This window comes from Lepidochelys kempii, chromosome 2, assembly GCF_965140285.1.
Source record: "Lepidochelys kempii isolate rLepKem1 chromosome 2, rLepKem1.hap1, whole genome shotgun sequence".
Lineage (NCBI taxonomy): Eukaryota > Metazoa > Chordata > Testudines > Cheloniidae > Lepidochelys > Lepidochelys kempii.
Window position 1 is genome coordinate 252,434,648 of NC_136381.1, and position 17,578 is coordinate 252,452,225.

Consider the following 17,578-nt stretch of genomic DNA (forward strand, 5'->3'; position numbering starts at 1 on the left):
GTTCATCCCTCTACCCTCAGCCCAACTGTGCTCTAACTGTGGGGTGGGTAAGTTCATGAGTGGCCATGGGATGGAAAGTTGCCGGGAAAGTAGCCTTATGAACATCATGGTCATTTCCATTGGCGGTAGAGACCGATGAAGGACAAATTCCCTAGAAATCCACCTACTGTGTAAGTTGCATTGTTTGAATATCATATTCCCCGTTTGTTTAAACTCTTGTCACATGTCTTGCTGATCTCTACAGAATGCCATGTACCTTTTAGCTGACAGAGGTTACTCCTACTCTACAAGAGTAAGGGAAATGCGATCATTACAACAAAGAAGTGGCTTGTTACCAACACACAGTGTATGCTGGAAAAACTAACCCTCAGTTCACTTCCACGTTATTAAGGCGATGTTAGCAACAACAACAACAAACGATTTCACAGAAGATAAACTTTGTGTCATTGGCCATGACAGGCGTTGGATGGATAGCTCTCCCTTTCAAAGGCACGAATAATGCTTTAACGCACCTAATTCGGAAGCGTTACTAATGCTAGGCAGGTCTGCGTGGACCAAGGTGGCGAGCCCACTTGTTCCAAGGCGCTTGCTGATGTTGGTAAAACTTCTCTGGAAGGACGGATCTTGGGTACTGCGGCATCTCCACCTTCCAAACAGCCGCACAACCAAGAAACGGCTAGGGCCCGATCCCGCTGTCCTTTCTGAGACAGAGCTCCCAAGGAACCGGGCGTTTGAAATGGCCAGGCACTGGGAAGCTTTCCCCGAGTAAAACATGATGACTAAAGTCCAGCTGGTTGTGTTCCCGGGTTAACTTTATAAACTACAGACGACCTAGCACCGAGTTTATCATGAGGGGGGAAATCCTCCACAATTTCACCCAGCCATGACTCCAGACATTATCGAGACCAAATCCTGAGTCAGGCAGCTTCCCCCCACATATTACCAGAAGCTAACAGGCGTTTTGCCGCAGTCAGGGATTCAGAATCGGGCCCCAAATGCCCAAGGGAGATTTATTTTTCTTTTCCATTTTCAAGGAGCGAGGCAGTTTCCCAGGAGAATGGAACTCTGGGGTTGTCCCCATCCCGCAGAACGAGCCCCCCGGCACACAAGCCATTGGCTCCCCCAGAGAGACTTGGACTGGAATTATCTTAAACAAGGGTTTGATAAATAACCGAAATAACTGAATACCTGGAGTCCGGGGGGGGGGGGAAATAACTGAACAGTTTTAAAAATCTGCACCAAAAAGTTATTCCCCAAAAGGCTTTTTCTTTATCCTCAAATCTCCATTGCGCTGCCAATATTGTTTGGTTGTTTTTGCGTAAAAGTTTCATGGTTTCATTTTCTTTCTGCGATTTAGAGGAGTTAATCCGCACAGACACAACAGCTTCTGTTGTGACGGTAAAGTTCAGCAACTCTATACCATTTGGAGTATTAGCAGAGACTAGGGAAGGGAAATGGGATCTGGTCTTAGATTTCCCACATATGTAACTAATTCCCTGAAACGCCTTTGGATTTACACCTCAACATTTACTTGGAGCGAGTAATAGTCAGTGCTCTAATTAACTGCGTAATTTCAACTCCAACTTCCCGCTAGATAATCAACTTTTATGGTCTCCCGAACGCTACTTTACAGCTGTTTAAGGATTGGGTGGGAGGTAATTTGAACTGGGATTTGTATCCAATTGATTCACATTGCTACACTGCAAATGGCTTGTTTGTTCTTTTCTGTTTTGGCTGTAGATTTTGCAAGCTAACTCCACCTCCTGCCACCCCCAAAAACGGTAAACCAAATTTTGGAAGAAATATTTACATAGGTGTTTGGGTGATGAAGTGAGCTGTAGCTCAGGAAAGCTTATGCTCAAATAAATGTGTTAGTCTCTAAGGTGCCACAAGTCCTCCTTTTAATTCAGTCCAAACTCTCAACTTACTGTCCCTAGTCATAAGAAGCTCTCTCTGTAACTTTTTCTGGAAAACAGATTAGGCAAGAGATTCTCCCAGAAAAAGCAACAAGAACAACAAAGAAATTAACAAAAATACCCCTCCAAAATAGTGATAATTGTTGCCAAATCTTTATTTCAAACAGTTGGTGTTTGACCATTTACTTTTTATTAAGTCTTTGATTAATCTAGAACACGTTGATTCAGGTTTCTTTTTATCCTATCCAGTAATAACGCTTCACATTTGAAATAACAGTTTTGCTGTGGGAGGTTAAGTCTGGTTGCCAAATTACTAAATGACATAGTAGTGAATGGGCAAGACTCTACTGGGAAACAAACAGTAAATGAGTGTATCAGCCTGCTGTGAACGCTGGGAACACAGTTTAGTTTGTTAGTGTCACTTTCTAGCAGAGGTTTCTCACCAGCCTGGTTCAGTCGGAGTATTCATTTCCAGGCTGTGTTTATGTACTTGGAGGAACTGAGCATCTCCAATTTTAAGCAGGCACCTCACATCTTTATTGCCTGAGTGATTTGAAGCAAGCAAAGTTTACCTGTATATTTAGGACATCCCCCCTTCGATGCTAAATTATTGGTCAGCAACACACTGAAAATTAGAGAATACAGTCTTCTCTCTGGTTTCATTTTTGCAACGTTTTCAGTAATAATATATGTGAGGGGCTTCACAGAGAAGATAAGACAGATAATTGAAGTCTGCAGTAAATATTCGGAATTAATCTATATGTCTGAAACGCCTTGTATTTATATTTTGTTTTATAACTGTTGCAGTATATAAAACTGTTTCTCATCAAGACTCCATAGTGTGGAAATACATTTAGGATTTTGTTTGGTTGGTTTTTGTTTTGCTTTGGCTTAACAGGAGCAATACAGCCTAGCACAATTCTCTTTCAAAATTCTATCCAAATATGAATAATTCGGCCTCCGAAAAATGCCACTTTTTATATTAACGTAGTCAGTTCCTCTCCAGAAAGTAACAATGCCAATATTTATGCTAGATCATATTTTTATATGATTTCTCCAACTCTAGCACTTGTATTATCCAGATTTTAAGAAGTTTTAAAAGCTCTTGTAGTCAGTGAGGTGAATTGGACACCTACAATGTTCATTCACACACACACACCCCGAGAGAGAGAGAGAAAGTTAAAATTGAATTTGTCTCAAAACTTTTAAAAAGTCAAATATATTTTAAAATCTCCGAAATATTTTCACTTTCAAAATATCTAGATGTTATGCTACATGTATTATTACTGTAACTTTGCAGTATGTCTGTTATTACGGAAAAGAGAAAGTTGGTGGTTTTTAAGCAATTGCCGTGCGTAATGAAAGAAACATTTTGGAGAAAAATAAATTCATTTTTTTCCTTGTAGAACTGCCAATATACGAATATGAAAATCTAAAAAGATATCTTTAGGTAGGTAGTGGGTTTTTTTTTTAAAAAAATACATTAACATTCAATGATCCATCGTTAGAGTAACAATTAAAAAATAGAATTTCCTGTTTGTTTTAAAGTTTAAAGACGGGACCATTTAATAAACTCCCGCCCCGTATCAGTTTGTAAGCTCTTATTTTTATATTAAACATGATCCAACCCAACAGACATGCTTGATATTTGTGAAGCCTGAAATATGCCCAGCCCTAGAAAGAGGATGGGATTGATTGCTCAGTCTAGTGGTTTGTAAACATTCATTATGAACGTAGACAGACCATGAGCGGTCAGTTTGCAAACTCCTGAGGTTGGAAGGTAAGCCTTGCATTTCTTTCCCGGGGAATGCCAGGCATAGGGAGTTTTGCAAAACAGGGCTTGGCATTTGACTATGTAGCGGCATCTAATGCAATATTCATGGCAAAGCGTCACAGGCGATTCCTGCTGCCGCTTCTTCTGGGTCCAGGGCTACCCTCGTGGCAGCCCAAGCACTGAAGAGGATTTGTGAATGAACAGCACTGCTCTTGCCAGCTCACAGATCAGAGAGCTGAGATCACTACACGGATCTGGTCCAATGAATCGCTGCAATATCAGCTTGATTACAATGCAGGGGTCATTCAGGACCTGCCAGTTCCGCACACAGGCCTTTGAGAAAAAAAGCCAGGCACTTCAAAGCCAGGTTGTCGGGTTTCAGTGAAAAGGTTGTGATCTCCCAGGGCGTTTCGCTTATAGATTTTTACATTAAGCAAAAAGGGAAAAAAGAAAATAGTCGGAATGTTCGCGGGCTCCGAGCTAAAAGACCTGGTTGCAGGCTACTACTCCTAGGGGGCACAGCTAGACTTGCATTTTACTTCATACATTTTGTGTGTGTGTCCGTCCCTCCTATGAAACAGGGCCATTAGGATCCAAATATAAATATCTAGTCCACAGAACGTGAGAAAGGGAGAAAGATGTTTGTGCTTGCCTAAATACTTACCCGCAAATCTAATCTGTGAAATACTGACTAGGTCAGATCCTGGTAACATATTATACACACCTTTTATATATGGTATTCAAGCCTACATAAAGGACAAACATATATGAAGTAATAGTATAACTAGAGGTGTGGCACACACAGAGATAGATTCATCCCCCCCTACACATAAATACATCTCCATTGATAGACATTTTGTTACTATTCATCTTTGTCGTCAAGGTTTCTTGGGTTCTACATCTAGATGTGTTTACAACAATGTAAGATGAGTAACAAATGTATAATAATTATGTGTGTGTTTGTCATAAATATGTGGGCACCCACATCATATAACTACATCTATCTATGTGTAGCTATAGGTAGATATGGTGATATTCTATTATTCTTTATCTTTGTCCTCTAGGTTTTCTTGGATTCCTCACCTCAGGATGTATTTGTCTTGTCTGTCTGGGGCCGCTTCACTAAGTAGCTATGTCAATTGAAAGGCTTTTTTCCCGAGCTCACCACCTTTTTTAATTAAAGCCTTTCAAACTTGCCTAATGTTTACTGTCTTATGTAAAGTATCTAAACAAACAGCTCTAGCAGAATACAAACACTGAAAAGAGACGCTTTCCCCCCCCCGTCTTACCCCTTTATTGTTTTAAAAAGCGTTTCGCCATGTCATAGTTACAGTTCCAAAAGGAAATTGCTTTTATTTGAAAAGAAGGCTTTAAAAAGCAGAGACATGAAGGGGAAAAGCTCCTTAAGGGAGGAAGGTCAGAGGGTTAGGGGGAGATTAAAGGACCCATCTTCCTACCTCACAGAGAAATCAGGGACAAGCCTCCCAAAATCTGAATCAAGGGACACAAAAACCAGCCAGTCGTTGACTTGGGGGTGGGGGTGGGTGGGAAGGAAGCGAGAGTCAAAGAAGATCTTTGACTCCTTTTAAATCCTCGGGGCGTTTGCAAAGCATGTGCAAATGTTCCTGGAAATGAGGGACACTTTCCGCTCCTGAGCTATTCCAAGGGCATCCCGAGGGAGCGACTGACACTCGCAGGCTTGGGGAAGGCACAAAGAATTCCCGGGGGACGGCGTGGGAGATTTCCGCGGGCGTCAGCGAGCTGGGAGAGAAAGCAGGGGTGGCGGGGGAGGGAATGGACTCCTAAAAACTGCTCACCCCCCAAATAACGCTACAAACTGTTTGGATACAACGACGTGAATCAGCAGGGATGAATATGCATCGAAAGGATCCAACTCCAGGCAGCTCCTGTCCCTTCACTTGAAACAGTCCCCAGCCCCCCAAACAGCCCTGTCTTTCAGGCCCCCCCTCCTCATCCCCAGCAAGAACTAGGGGAGGGGTAGTGGGGGAAACCGGTGGTACCCCCTTTCTTTCATGTGCTTAAGGACTCCAACCCCTTCTATGGGTCCAGGAGGATAGAGGAAACGCAGGCTCTGCTGGGCACCAGGGTAGCCATCCAGAGGGAGACAGGAAAACAGGAGGCTAGACAGATAGATGTACACGATGCGGTGAAGTTACACGGCATTTCCCCCTGCTCGGGATTGTAGAGCAGATGGTCTGAGCATTGCAGGCGTAGCTGGGCACTAGAGGAGAAAACAGACAATCGCACGCTCTCCCTCCCAGCCCCCCCAATCAGCAATTATTCCAGGTTGTCTAAGCAATATTTAAGATTAAGAAAAATGTGCCCTATTTAGGGCGGGGGGGGGTTGGCTCTGTTTGCTTGGTACGAAAAAGGGTTAAATTTAAGGCGTACCGGCAGCGTGGGCCTCTAGCGGTAATGGGAAGGAAAGGGGATGTGTCAAAGGACGCCTGTTTCTTCTTTCCCTCTCCCCCACGCTGCGCAATAGACCCGAGAACTGATCCCAGCCCATTTCTAGCCATTGCCCTTTTTGCAGCGCCCAAGTGGGCCAAGCGCTTCCCAATACAGCTCAGAAGTCACGAGCCCTGGCCCAGGTCGCCGGTGCACAAGGACCCTGGCCCGGCACTTACCCGCACGTTGCCCCGGGCCCGAAGGCAGCCGCAGCAGGGCGGGCTGATTTCGGACGGGAGGCAAAAGGGTGACGGGCCGCGAAGCGGCAAGGGAGGGGTGTGTGGAGGAGGCTGGGTGGGGGTGACATCAGTACGGTCAGGGGGCTCCTCAGCCCAGGCTGGCGCCCACCCTGGGTAAAGGGTTGTCTTTATAAACGCTGCAGCATGGCAATCTTGGCTGGCCAGTTGCTCGCGGGCATTGCACAGCGGAAGGTCTTCAGGGGAGATTTGAACTAGGAGAGGGTAGCGCCCTGGCAGAGCCGTTCAGGAAAGGGGGGACCCTTGCAGAGGCGTTAGCACGGCAGACCTGGTTGCCGGAGAAGTGGCCAGTTAGGCATCAGCTGGCCCAGTGGAGGGACGGGCGTGAGATCTGCAAACTTGATGCAGCGGCGGAGGCGGGGGGGGGGGAGCCAGGGGTGACGCGCTTCGCCCCTGTGTTTCGTGGGTGTCAGGAAGGCAGGAGGGAAGGAGCCTCCAGCACTTCAGGTGGGCAAACATGGTTGCTTATGCTCCTCCCCGTCCCCTTGTCCAGCCATTTGCACGGGCGCCACATTGCCTGGCGTACAGGCACGCGACCTACTTGCCCTGCCCTGTGCCGCCTCCGAGGAGCAAACGGCACGGAGGGCCACGGCCAGCGGGGACGAGCCGGCGGGAATCGCGGCTCGTTTCAGCCCACGTGGCGCTCCGGGGCGGTCACCTGCATGGGGGGCGGGGGGCGGATCTCTCCTCTCTTCCCGCCTCGGTCGGGCGGACGGGGCCAGAGCCTTTCCCCGCGCTTTGGACGGGGGCTGACCCACTGCCTCCTTGTTCCGTGGGCTCCGAGCAAGGGGGCGGGCCTGTCGCGAATGCCAGGGATTGTCTGGAGAAGTTGGAGCAATTCGGCTCTGGCTGGCTGTGGCCTGAGCCGCGCTCCAGTTCTCCTGGAGGAGACGGGAAGGAGTTACTCGGACAACACTTTTCACTGCGTTTAAGGCTTTGCCCCTTGGCTCTGCCTGGCAGTATTTTGCAGGCTCTCTGCAGCGATTCCAGCTGGGCCGGGGCGGCCTTCCTCAGGGGAGCCGTTCCCAGGCCCTGCTGGTGAACAGCTGGAGGAATGGAGAAGTGGGGCCTGTGGTCTTTCTCCCCCCCGGCTCTTATGGCTGCGGGGAGGGTTGCGATGAGCCTGCTGCCTCCATCTCATGTGCTTCTACACAGGGTTGGTCATGGGTAGCATCAGGCACCTCCAGGGCATCCATCCTACTGGTGCTGCTGCCTCCAAGTGGGGCAGGGTCTTGGGGTATCACCGCCGGCACCTGCTTTGGTCATGCCCTGGGGCAGGATCCCTCTCCTAAGGAGGATACCTCTGGGTGGCCTGGCGCATTCCCTGTACAACCGCTCTTGCCCCGTGTTGAGAGTGGAGCGGAGCCATTTGCTCCTGTCCCAGCCAGAGCTGCATCATCTAGCTTGTTAAGACACACAGGCCTTTCCAGCAATGAAAAGCAGAAACACCCTGAGACATTTTCATTTTTACTGGAGCAGCATCAGGCTCAGAAGCTGAGAGGAAGGCTCCTTTTGTGATCCAGGTACTGGGAAAGGAGGAACTCAGATCTGGCTCCAGATTCCAAGCTTTGCCACAGTCGTCCTGTGTGATCATTGGCAAGTCACTTATTCTCACTATGCTTGGGTGCCCCATCTGTAAAATGGGGATAAAAATGCTTCCTCTCTTTCAACCCCGTCTGTCTTGTTTATTTAGACTGTAAGCTTTTTGAGACTGGGACTGTCTTTTACTAGGGAGCTGTAGAGCACAGACCATAACAAGCTCCTGATCTCAGCTGGGGCCACTGGAGACTGCCATAATATAAGTAATAATAAAGAGTTGCATAGATGCAGGGAGCAGGCAACCGTGGACATCTTCTGGAATCAGGACTTCATCCATACCTGTCCTTTATTCCTTAAATTGAAGGGGGGGTCTCTCCTCTGGGGGATGTGGAGCCCAAAAATATGGCACTGAATTTTGTGCCATCCCAGACTTGACATCCCCACCCACAACTTGCACTATATAATCTTGTCCAGTGTGGTGTCAAATGCAAGTCCCTCTAAGAATAACAGCATCACCAGCTGCTGAGCGAGATTTACTGCAATGAGTCACACGTTGCTGGAATTCTGCTGCTTCTGTTTGGCACTTTCATTCCATTCCCCAAATCTAGTCCCGTTTTCTTCTCCAAAGTGCGGCAGCCACATTGTCCCTGATATTTGGAGTGTGTGTGCGTGTGTGTATGGGAGAGAGAGAGAGAGAGTGTATAAAAGAGAGATAGGGAGAGAGAGAAAGATGGGGGGGGGGAAAGAAGTGTGTGGAGGAGGATACTCCTCTCCTAAAACATGTGCATGTAAATTGTCCCAGGGAATTACTAACCTTAGACCACTGCGTTTTCAGATTTTGCCAGTGTCATTCAGTGAAAAGACTCATATAACAAATGCCAGCCGTTCCCTCCAGACATGCCATTCCAAGGCTCCTGCTGCCAAAACAACAACCCATTCTGATGGCAGTCAATAAGATCACTCTCTGTTTCCCTTGCAGGCAACGGAGAGCTACATTCGCTCCACAGAGTTGTCACCCCTGCCCATGTTTTAATCTAAGTCACAGCTTCAGCCTTACATGCCATCAAGCGTCCGTACAAGGTCTTGTCTGTGTTTAAAGGACTGTATTTTTGAACATCAATTTTTGGATGGACTCGAGTCCTAGTGCTGAATAAAATGACAGCTCATCCTCTCGGATGGATCTCCTTCCAGCGCCATGGCAGTGCACTCCACGGCACAGCCTTGTTGAATTTACAGTGCAGTGCACACTGTGGCAGATAGCTTGATCCTGATTCTCCTCACACCTTAGCATGATCCGGAATCACTCCATGACACCACTTCAAACCCAATGTGAGAGGAGAATCAGGCCCTTATTTCTAGGACAACAATATGGGATGCTTGTTGTTTTGGGACATCCCTTTTCCTTCTTTTTGTTGCGTATCCTCTCTACATTCCAATTTTGATATAAAAACCCCACAATACATACTATAGGATATTGCAGCATAGCATATTATACTACCTGTCCAAAAAAATACTGTCTATATTACACACACTCTCTGAACACATATATATGGAGATGGAGATATAGTCACAAATGCATAGGCTAATGCAAATGGGAAAGAATAAATGCAGTCCTACATGCTACTTATTTGACTATACTTCACAATCAAAATGTCTTAATAAAATTAATTTAAGAAACCAGTTATACTCAGAGGGAAATAATCATAACAGGGTATCAGTGTTTATTATTATTGTTACTGCTAGGAATATTACAATAGTGCCTAACAGCCCCAGTTGTGAACCAGGGCCCAGACCCTCCAAGGTAGTTAGGTGGGATCATTGAGGTTCTGGGCTCAGGTCCCCATTGTGCTAGGCACGGGTTGTACACAGAACAAAAGAACTGTCCCTGTCTCAAAGACCAAATAAATGGCGCAGTGGTTGCTCGCGTCTAATTCCCGTAGCTATTCTAGTTATTGTAATACTGTTTGATTGTTCACAGCCAGGGATCTTTTCCACAGAACTCCGGGCAGAATGCTAGTGATACTGTACCTCAGGTCTACACCCCCTGTACCACTCAGCACATTAGACCTAAGCTCCTGTGGCAGGGACCTTCAATGCAGCAGGAGAGCTGTCCTGAATTTGGAAGCAAATGGGGAATTCCATGGCAATGCCATCGGATTACAAAATTATTCAAAAATCTCCAGGTTTACTGAAATAATTCCCAAAATGCACCAGAAAGAGAAACTATAACTGATACAACTTGGAGGTGGTCCATGGCTAATTGACGTCAGTGGTAAGACTCTCATTCATGTCAATAGGCTTTGGATCAGCCCCACTGATAAGAACTCCATAGCAGGGGAAGATGTCTGCCTTGCCATGTGGAACGGAGCTCCAAAGGAGCTCAGGTGCCTCCTACTTCAGGTATCATCTAATCCCCCAAATTCATCAGCTCCCTTTGCTGTGACCTGCCCCTGCAATTTTAACCACTCTCATTCTTTCCTGCACAGCTCCTGAGCCCACCAGAGTGGTTCGTGATCTGTCCTTTTTTAAGAACAGCAGCACAGAACCAGGTAGAGGAAACCCACAGAGTTGTCTTTTGTGAGAAAAGTACAAAAAAAGGAGAGGGGGGAAGGAAGAAGGCAAAATGGCAGGTGAACAAGCTAGAGATGGCAATGAAATAGGCATTTCTGTGTCTACTATATAGAGTAAATAGAGCTTTATGCGACATTAAAAAAAAAAAGGTAAATGATGCAGCCATTTGTAGGTTGAGACCCCAGTGATGGTAAGGAAGAATTTTCTGTGGTGGATGAGAGCAAATCTGATGTGCTAGGACAAGGGAAGCTAGACTCAAGGATGATAGTAGAAACATGAGGTTTGAATCCTTGTGTGCTGGGACTACCAACTATAAAGTGGAAACACATAATGCCCTTTGGTGGAACACTGGTTATCAACAGATTTGCCTTCTTAAAAATCTTCACTTGCTTCCAGCTGATGATTTGTTAACTCACACAGCGCCAAGCCTGTTTCAGGATATGAAATTGTAGTTTGCACTTTTCACCTCTCTCAGAAAAGGGAAGGATGGTTCTGTGGTAAAGTCACAGGGATGAAGAGATCTGGGAGCTTGTCCCCTCCCGCTGGCACAGGGTCACCAAACTGCAAGCTGCCCTCATGATGCAGAACCGAGTGGCAATCGCTGTGTGGAAGCTGGCAACTCCAAATTGCTACCCGTCAGTTGCGAATCATTTTGGAGTTGGGGTATCCACAGGGGGGGTTGCAGTCATGCAAGAGTGCAGGGCCATTAATTGCCTCCTGCTACGAAGGACTGTGACTCTGGACAATATGCAGGAAATAATGGGTGGCTTTGCAGCAATGGGATTCCCTACCTGCGGTGCGGTGATAGATGGCACACATAGCCCATTTTGCGATGGAGTACCTCAACAGAAAGGGCTACTTTTCTATGGTATTGCAAGTGCTGGTGGATCAGCAAGGTCATTTCACCAACATCAATGCGAGGTGGGCAGGGAAGGTGCATGACACATGCATCTTCAGGAACACTGGTCTGTATAGAAAGCTGAAAGCAGGAACTTTCTTTCCAGACCAGAAGATTCCCACTGGGGATGTAGAAATTCCAGCTGTGATCCTGGGAGACCCAGCCTACCCCTTGCTCCCATGGGTCATGAAGCCTTATGCAGGAAACCTTAACAGCACCAAGGAGTGCTTCAACAACAGGCTCAGTAGGTGCAGAATGACCATTGAATGTGCTTTTGGCAGATTAAAGGGTGGCTGGTGCTGCCTTTTTGGCAGGTTAGACCTCAGTGAGGAAAATATTCCCATGGTCATAGCAGCCTGCTGTGCTCTGCTTTGCAAAACATTTGAGCAACTAAAGGAGAAAAGTTTCCACAGGGGTAGAGCATTGAGGTGGATTGGCTGGCAGCTGCTTTTGAGCAGTCAGATACTAGGACTGTTAGAGGGGGCTCAACGGGGCATTATTTGAATCAGGGAGGCTTTGAAGGAGCATTTTGACAGTGAATGGGTTGCCTAGGGAGATGGTGGAATCTCCATCCTTAGAGGTTGTTAAGGCTTGGGATGATTTAGTTGGTGCTGGTCTTGCTTTGAGCAGCAGGTTGGACTAGATGACCTCCTGAGGTCTCTTCCAACCCTAATCTTCTATGATTCTATGATAATGAGCCCAGTAATGTGTCTTTCTGTAATGCTTTGAGCCAGACATTGCTTTCTTGCATCATAATATGACCCTTGTAATGATTGCTGCATATGCATTTACTGTACTCTGCTAATGCACCGATTGCCACTGTGTATGCATTTCATGTGATTTGTAGACAAATAAAGATTAATTTTCTTTCTATAAGTACATTTTTATTAATCAGCAATACAAACTTTTCTATTTTCTAAAAGAGACATGACACTCAAGGATATTTTTTGAAATGAGGCCATCACAGCTTGGTGTACGTCAGTGATTCGCAAATTTTTGTACTGGTGATGCTTTTCACACAGCAAGCCTCTGAATGCGACCCGCCCCCCCGCTTATAAATTAAAAGCACTTTTTTATATATTTAACACCATTATAAATGCTGGAGGCAAAGTGGGGCTTGGGGTGCTGACAACTCGCGACCCCCCCACATAATAATCTCACGAACCCCTGAGGGGTCTCCACCCCCAGTTTGAGAACCCCTGGTGTACGTCCAGCTGTCATTCTGAAACATGTCCCTAGGAGTAGAGTGCATGGGGTACTGGGAAGGCTCAGGAACATGTGAGGAACGTGCATGGGGAGTTTGGGGAGAGCATTGAAGGCAATTCTCTATAGACTCCATGGGGAGGTGAGCAAACATGTATTCCGCCTGCAGTGCAATCAAGGACTTCACGTCTGTTTGGTCTCCAGAAGCTGTATTATCTGCTCCTGCCCCTGTTTCCTCTCCTGGCTATCCATTCTCAATCTTTCATTTATAGTCTCTGTCCATGCACTCTGCTTGCTATCAGCTCCATCAGACGAATGCAACACCTACCTGAACATGTCTTCCTTACTTCTCCTGGTTCATCTCCTTATCACTTGGAGCCACTCAGCCAGTGTACAGGAGACCCTCAAGGGCACATCTGGAGAAGCTAAAGAAACAGTAGAAAGTGATGCTATTGTGAGTGCACTCACAGCCTTGATTCATACAAGTTAGCTACAACCACTTTCTCACTTTCCCTTGGCTAGGGACACAGCATGGCAAGAGCCCTAACCATGGTGAGTTCGGCGGGGGAGGGGGCAATATGGGACAAAGGGGGGGGGTTCACAGGGGTGTCTAGGGCCACTATTCTGAATACTGGCACTGTTTTCCCACAGGTGGGGTGATAGCAGCTCATATCTCACTCCTGAGGATAACCGAGGATGCAAGGGGGCAGCTCCAGCATGCATGTGGCTACTGACTGGGTCCATATGCTGCTCAATGCCAGCAAAGGTAATTGCCAATTTACATGGCAAAGTTTCCTACTGCAGGGAAAGAAACAAGGCTGCCCTCCCAAGGAACCAGCAGCAGAGGATTGCAGAGTACTTCCAGGAAAGTTCCTTAGAGATGTCTATGGAGGATTCCTGGGACATCCCGGTGTGTATCCACACATGTTTCCACAGTGCCTCTTCTGCCTAGCTACACAGAGGAATGAGAAGCAGATGCAAACAGTGCTAGTGTTGGTTATTTCGGTCCCTCTCCTACCCAGGAACAACAACAACAACAAAAAGCAGAGCTCTACCTCATGTCTCCATGCAGTATCAAACCACAATGAGTACTTACCAGAGCTCCCCTGTGCTGCATCAGGTGCACTAGAGCTGGAGTGCTGGAACTGGCTACACTCCTTCAGAGTGAAAAGGAGGTTCTGGCTCACCACGACACCAGATGACCTTGTCGCCTGTCCCTTATCTTCCTCCAACTCCACTTCCTCATCCACCACTTCGTCCTCAGGGTTCACTCTTCTGGCTGCTGCCTCCAGCCACCCTGAAGTATCTATGGGGCTCTTGGAGGAGGAGGTGAGTTTGCTGCTAAAGATGGTGTGCAGCTGCTTTGGTGATGCACCAGACCGACGACTGACCTCCCTTGCCTTCTGGTATGCCTGCCACAGATCCTTGATCTTAGCATGGCACTGCTGCATGTCCTTTTCATGCACTTTCTCATCCATGCCACAAGCAATCTTCTTGTAGGAGTCAAAGTTCCTATGGCTGCATTGGAGCTGCAACCACAGAGCCTCCTCTCCCCACAGACCCAACAGATCCAGCAACTCTGGTGTATTCCATGTGGGAGCCTGTTAGCTGCAGAAAGTTGGCATGGTCAGTTGGGAAGATGCGATGTGAGCTGTCCACCCTGAGCAAACAGGAAGTGGAATTTCAAAAATGTCCAGGCCTTTAAAGGGGGAGGAGCACATGCCTGTGTACTTGTCTTCAGGGTAGCAAAGTTCAAACTTTGCAGAGCAGTCATGATAGGCATTGTGGGACACCTCCTGGAGGCCTCTTAGGGCGACATAAGCAACACAATGTCTCTACAGTGACACTGCATCACTCTAACTACCTCACAAAAAGCTCTATCCCTCTCGTCCAGGTAGTTTTATTATGTCAGTGAAACAGATGAGTTAAATCGGTGGGAGGAGCATTGCAGTGTGGACACCTTTGCACTGACTTTTGTCAACAAAACTGGGTAGTGTAGACATGGCCTAAGTATGATTCCTACATTACAATTATTCTTCTCAGGCTCTCCCCAGGATCATCAGAGTGTGATTGGCTTTGAAAGCCACCCCCACTCACTGATCTCCTGTTTACAAGAAAAACCTCAGCAGGTGTATCTATTCCAGGACAAAATGTTTTCTGAATATGCACAATGAAGCACTTGTATGCTCACAATGCTCCTGTAAAGTAGTGTTTTCCCATCTGCATTTTACAGATCAGGAAACTGAGGCACACAGTGGTGAAGTGACTTATCCTATGTCACACAGGAACTCCATGGCAAAGACAGAATTAGAACTCAGGAGTTCCTCAAATTTAGCTCCCTGCTCAAATGCCTGGACCTAGTTACTGGTTGTTGTTGCTATTATTATTATTTTATAATGTCTTTTATCCGAAGGGAAATCTCTGTAAGGCAATCAGAGGCCTGTCTTGTATATATCCTAGATTGTGCTGGAAAGAACTCACAGCTGGATCCACCCCTGCCCTACTTTATCATGCGCAATGATAAACTTGTGTGAGAAAATGATAATAATATTATCATTATACTTACAATTATATAACACCTTTTATTCAAGCTCTCAAAGCATGTTACACACATTAATCCTTACAGCCTCTCTGTAAAAGAGGTGACCAAATAATAAAAAATGATTTGAGGAATTTAGCATCTTTTTGTGTTTGGGTGAAATTCACCCTTGTGCAGAAGGCCAGCACAAGATCCCTGCAACACTTAAGTCCTACTTAAGCCCAAGGCAGCACTTAAGTCCCACTTCAGCTCATTGGGCTTAACCAGAACTTAAGTGTTGCCTAGGGCTTAACTGAGATTTAGGTATTGCATGTGCCTTGTGCTAGCCTTCTGCACAGGGGTGAATTTCACTCTGTGTGGCTAAATGCTAAAAATAATTCTCAGTCCACTGAATGTTTTTCCAGCAGTTCTTTGTGAGAATTTAATGGGTCAAAATTCACACTGTGCACTTAGCTTTGATTGGACAAATAGGTCATGCGGTATTCCCTCTGTTCCTTGACTGGATAAACTTTTTTCTTAGAATCAGGTTTCAAAATGTGAAGTTTCAGTGAACATTTTTTAATATTTGCTTAAGATGTGCTCTTCCCACAAACTTCCTATCCAGGAAATGAATGATGAGATGATCCATGGAAATGTATGAGACTATCCACTAAGCTGGGGGCAGAGGTAGATACGCTGGAGGGTAGGGATAAGGTCCAGAGTGACCTAGACAAATTAGAGGATTGGGTCAAAAGAAATCTGATGAGGTTCAACAAGGACAAGTGCAGAGTCCTGCACTTAGGCTGGAAGAATCCCATGCACTGCTACAGGCTGGGGATTGACTGGCTAAGCGGCAGTTCAGCAGAAAAGGAGCTGGGGATTACAGTGGACGAGAAGCTGGATATGAGTCAGCAGTGTGCCCTTGTTGCCAAGAAGGCTAACGGCATATTGGGCTGCATTAGTAGGAACATTGCCAGCAGATCAAGGGAAGTGATTATTCCTCTCTATTTGGCACTGGTGAGGCCACATCTGGAGTATTGCGTCCAGTTTTGGGGCCCCCACTACAGAAAGGATGAGGACAAATTGGAGAGAGTCCAGCAGAGGGCAACGAAAATTATCAGGGGGCTGGGGCACATGGCTTATGAGGAGAGGCTGAGGGAACTGGGGTTATTTAGTCTGCAAAAGAGAAGAGTGAGGGGGGATTTGATAGCAGCCATCAACTACCTGAAAGGGGGTTCCAAAGAGGATGGAGCTCAGCTGTCCTCAGTGGTGGCAGATGACAGAACAAGGAGCAATGGTCTCAAGTTGCAGTGGGGGAGGTCTAGGTTGGATATTAGGAAACACTATTTCACTAGGAGGCTGAAGCACTGGAATGGGTTACCTAAGGAGGTGGTGGAATCTCCAACCTTAGTGGTTTTTAAGGCCCAGCTTGACAAGCCCTGGCTGGGATGATTTAGCTGGTGTTGGTCCTGCCTTGAGCAGGGGGTTGGACTAGATGACCTCCTGAGGTCCCTTCCAACCTTGATATTCTATGATTCTATGAAAACAAATGCAAAACAGGCATGAACAAAGCCAAAGCAAATTCTGTTTTTCATTTGAGTGAATAGCCATAGATATTTTAGTGAGCTATTCACCCAGCTCCAGGAGTTTAGGAGATAGATATATTTATATCTGTAATCTCATTCTCATTTTGTGGGATATAACTATACAGAACTTGTCTAATGAAAGATTTATCTATGTAAAGACCCTATAGTATTTTGACATGTTCAACTATTTGAAAAGGCTGCTGGTAAGATAGCACACCCAGAAAATTGGGTAGTTATGTAGTTTTACTATAGACTATTACCATGTCAAACATAGTTTTAGGGGTTGCCAAACTTCAGAGGAAGAAGTTCAACTTTCCATGCCTGAGACCTTTAGAAGTTCAGAAAATGTGCACACATTCTGTGGGGCTTGTGTTTGGCCACTGGTTTGACATAGTGCTGTGGGTATAAGTGCCACCCTGCACAATCCATTAATTTCAGAGGGAAAAAGGAGGAGGAGCTCAGGGATTTGAGCCTTGAAAATAACTGAGCTGCCATGAAAAGATACACGTTTGGTGCCACTGTAATCAGAACTTCCAGAGAAATTCAAAAGTTTATTTCATTTCAATGAGGCAGTCCAGTTGCCAGAGGTAGGGATTTGGAATGGCTGGTGAAAATCAGTGGGCTTTACTCCAGTCCCTGAATCTAAGCACAATTATGAGAAAAAATTAAATATTGGGCTAGAAGGCTGAGCTTATACTGGATGTCTGAATGTTAGATGATAATGATTATCAATAATAAAAAGCAATAGTGTACATGGTTAAGTACACATTCACATTGGGGGCAAAGTTTCAGAGTTGAATTCCATTGGAATGCACAACATTTGCATGTGCATGTATTGTAACCACAT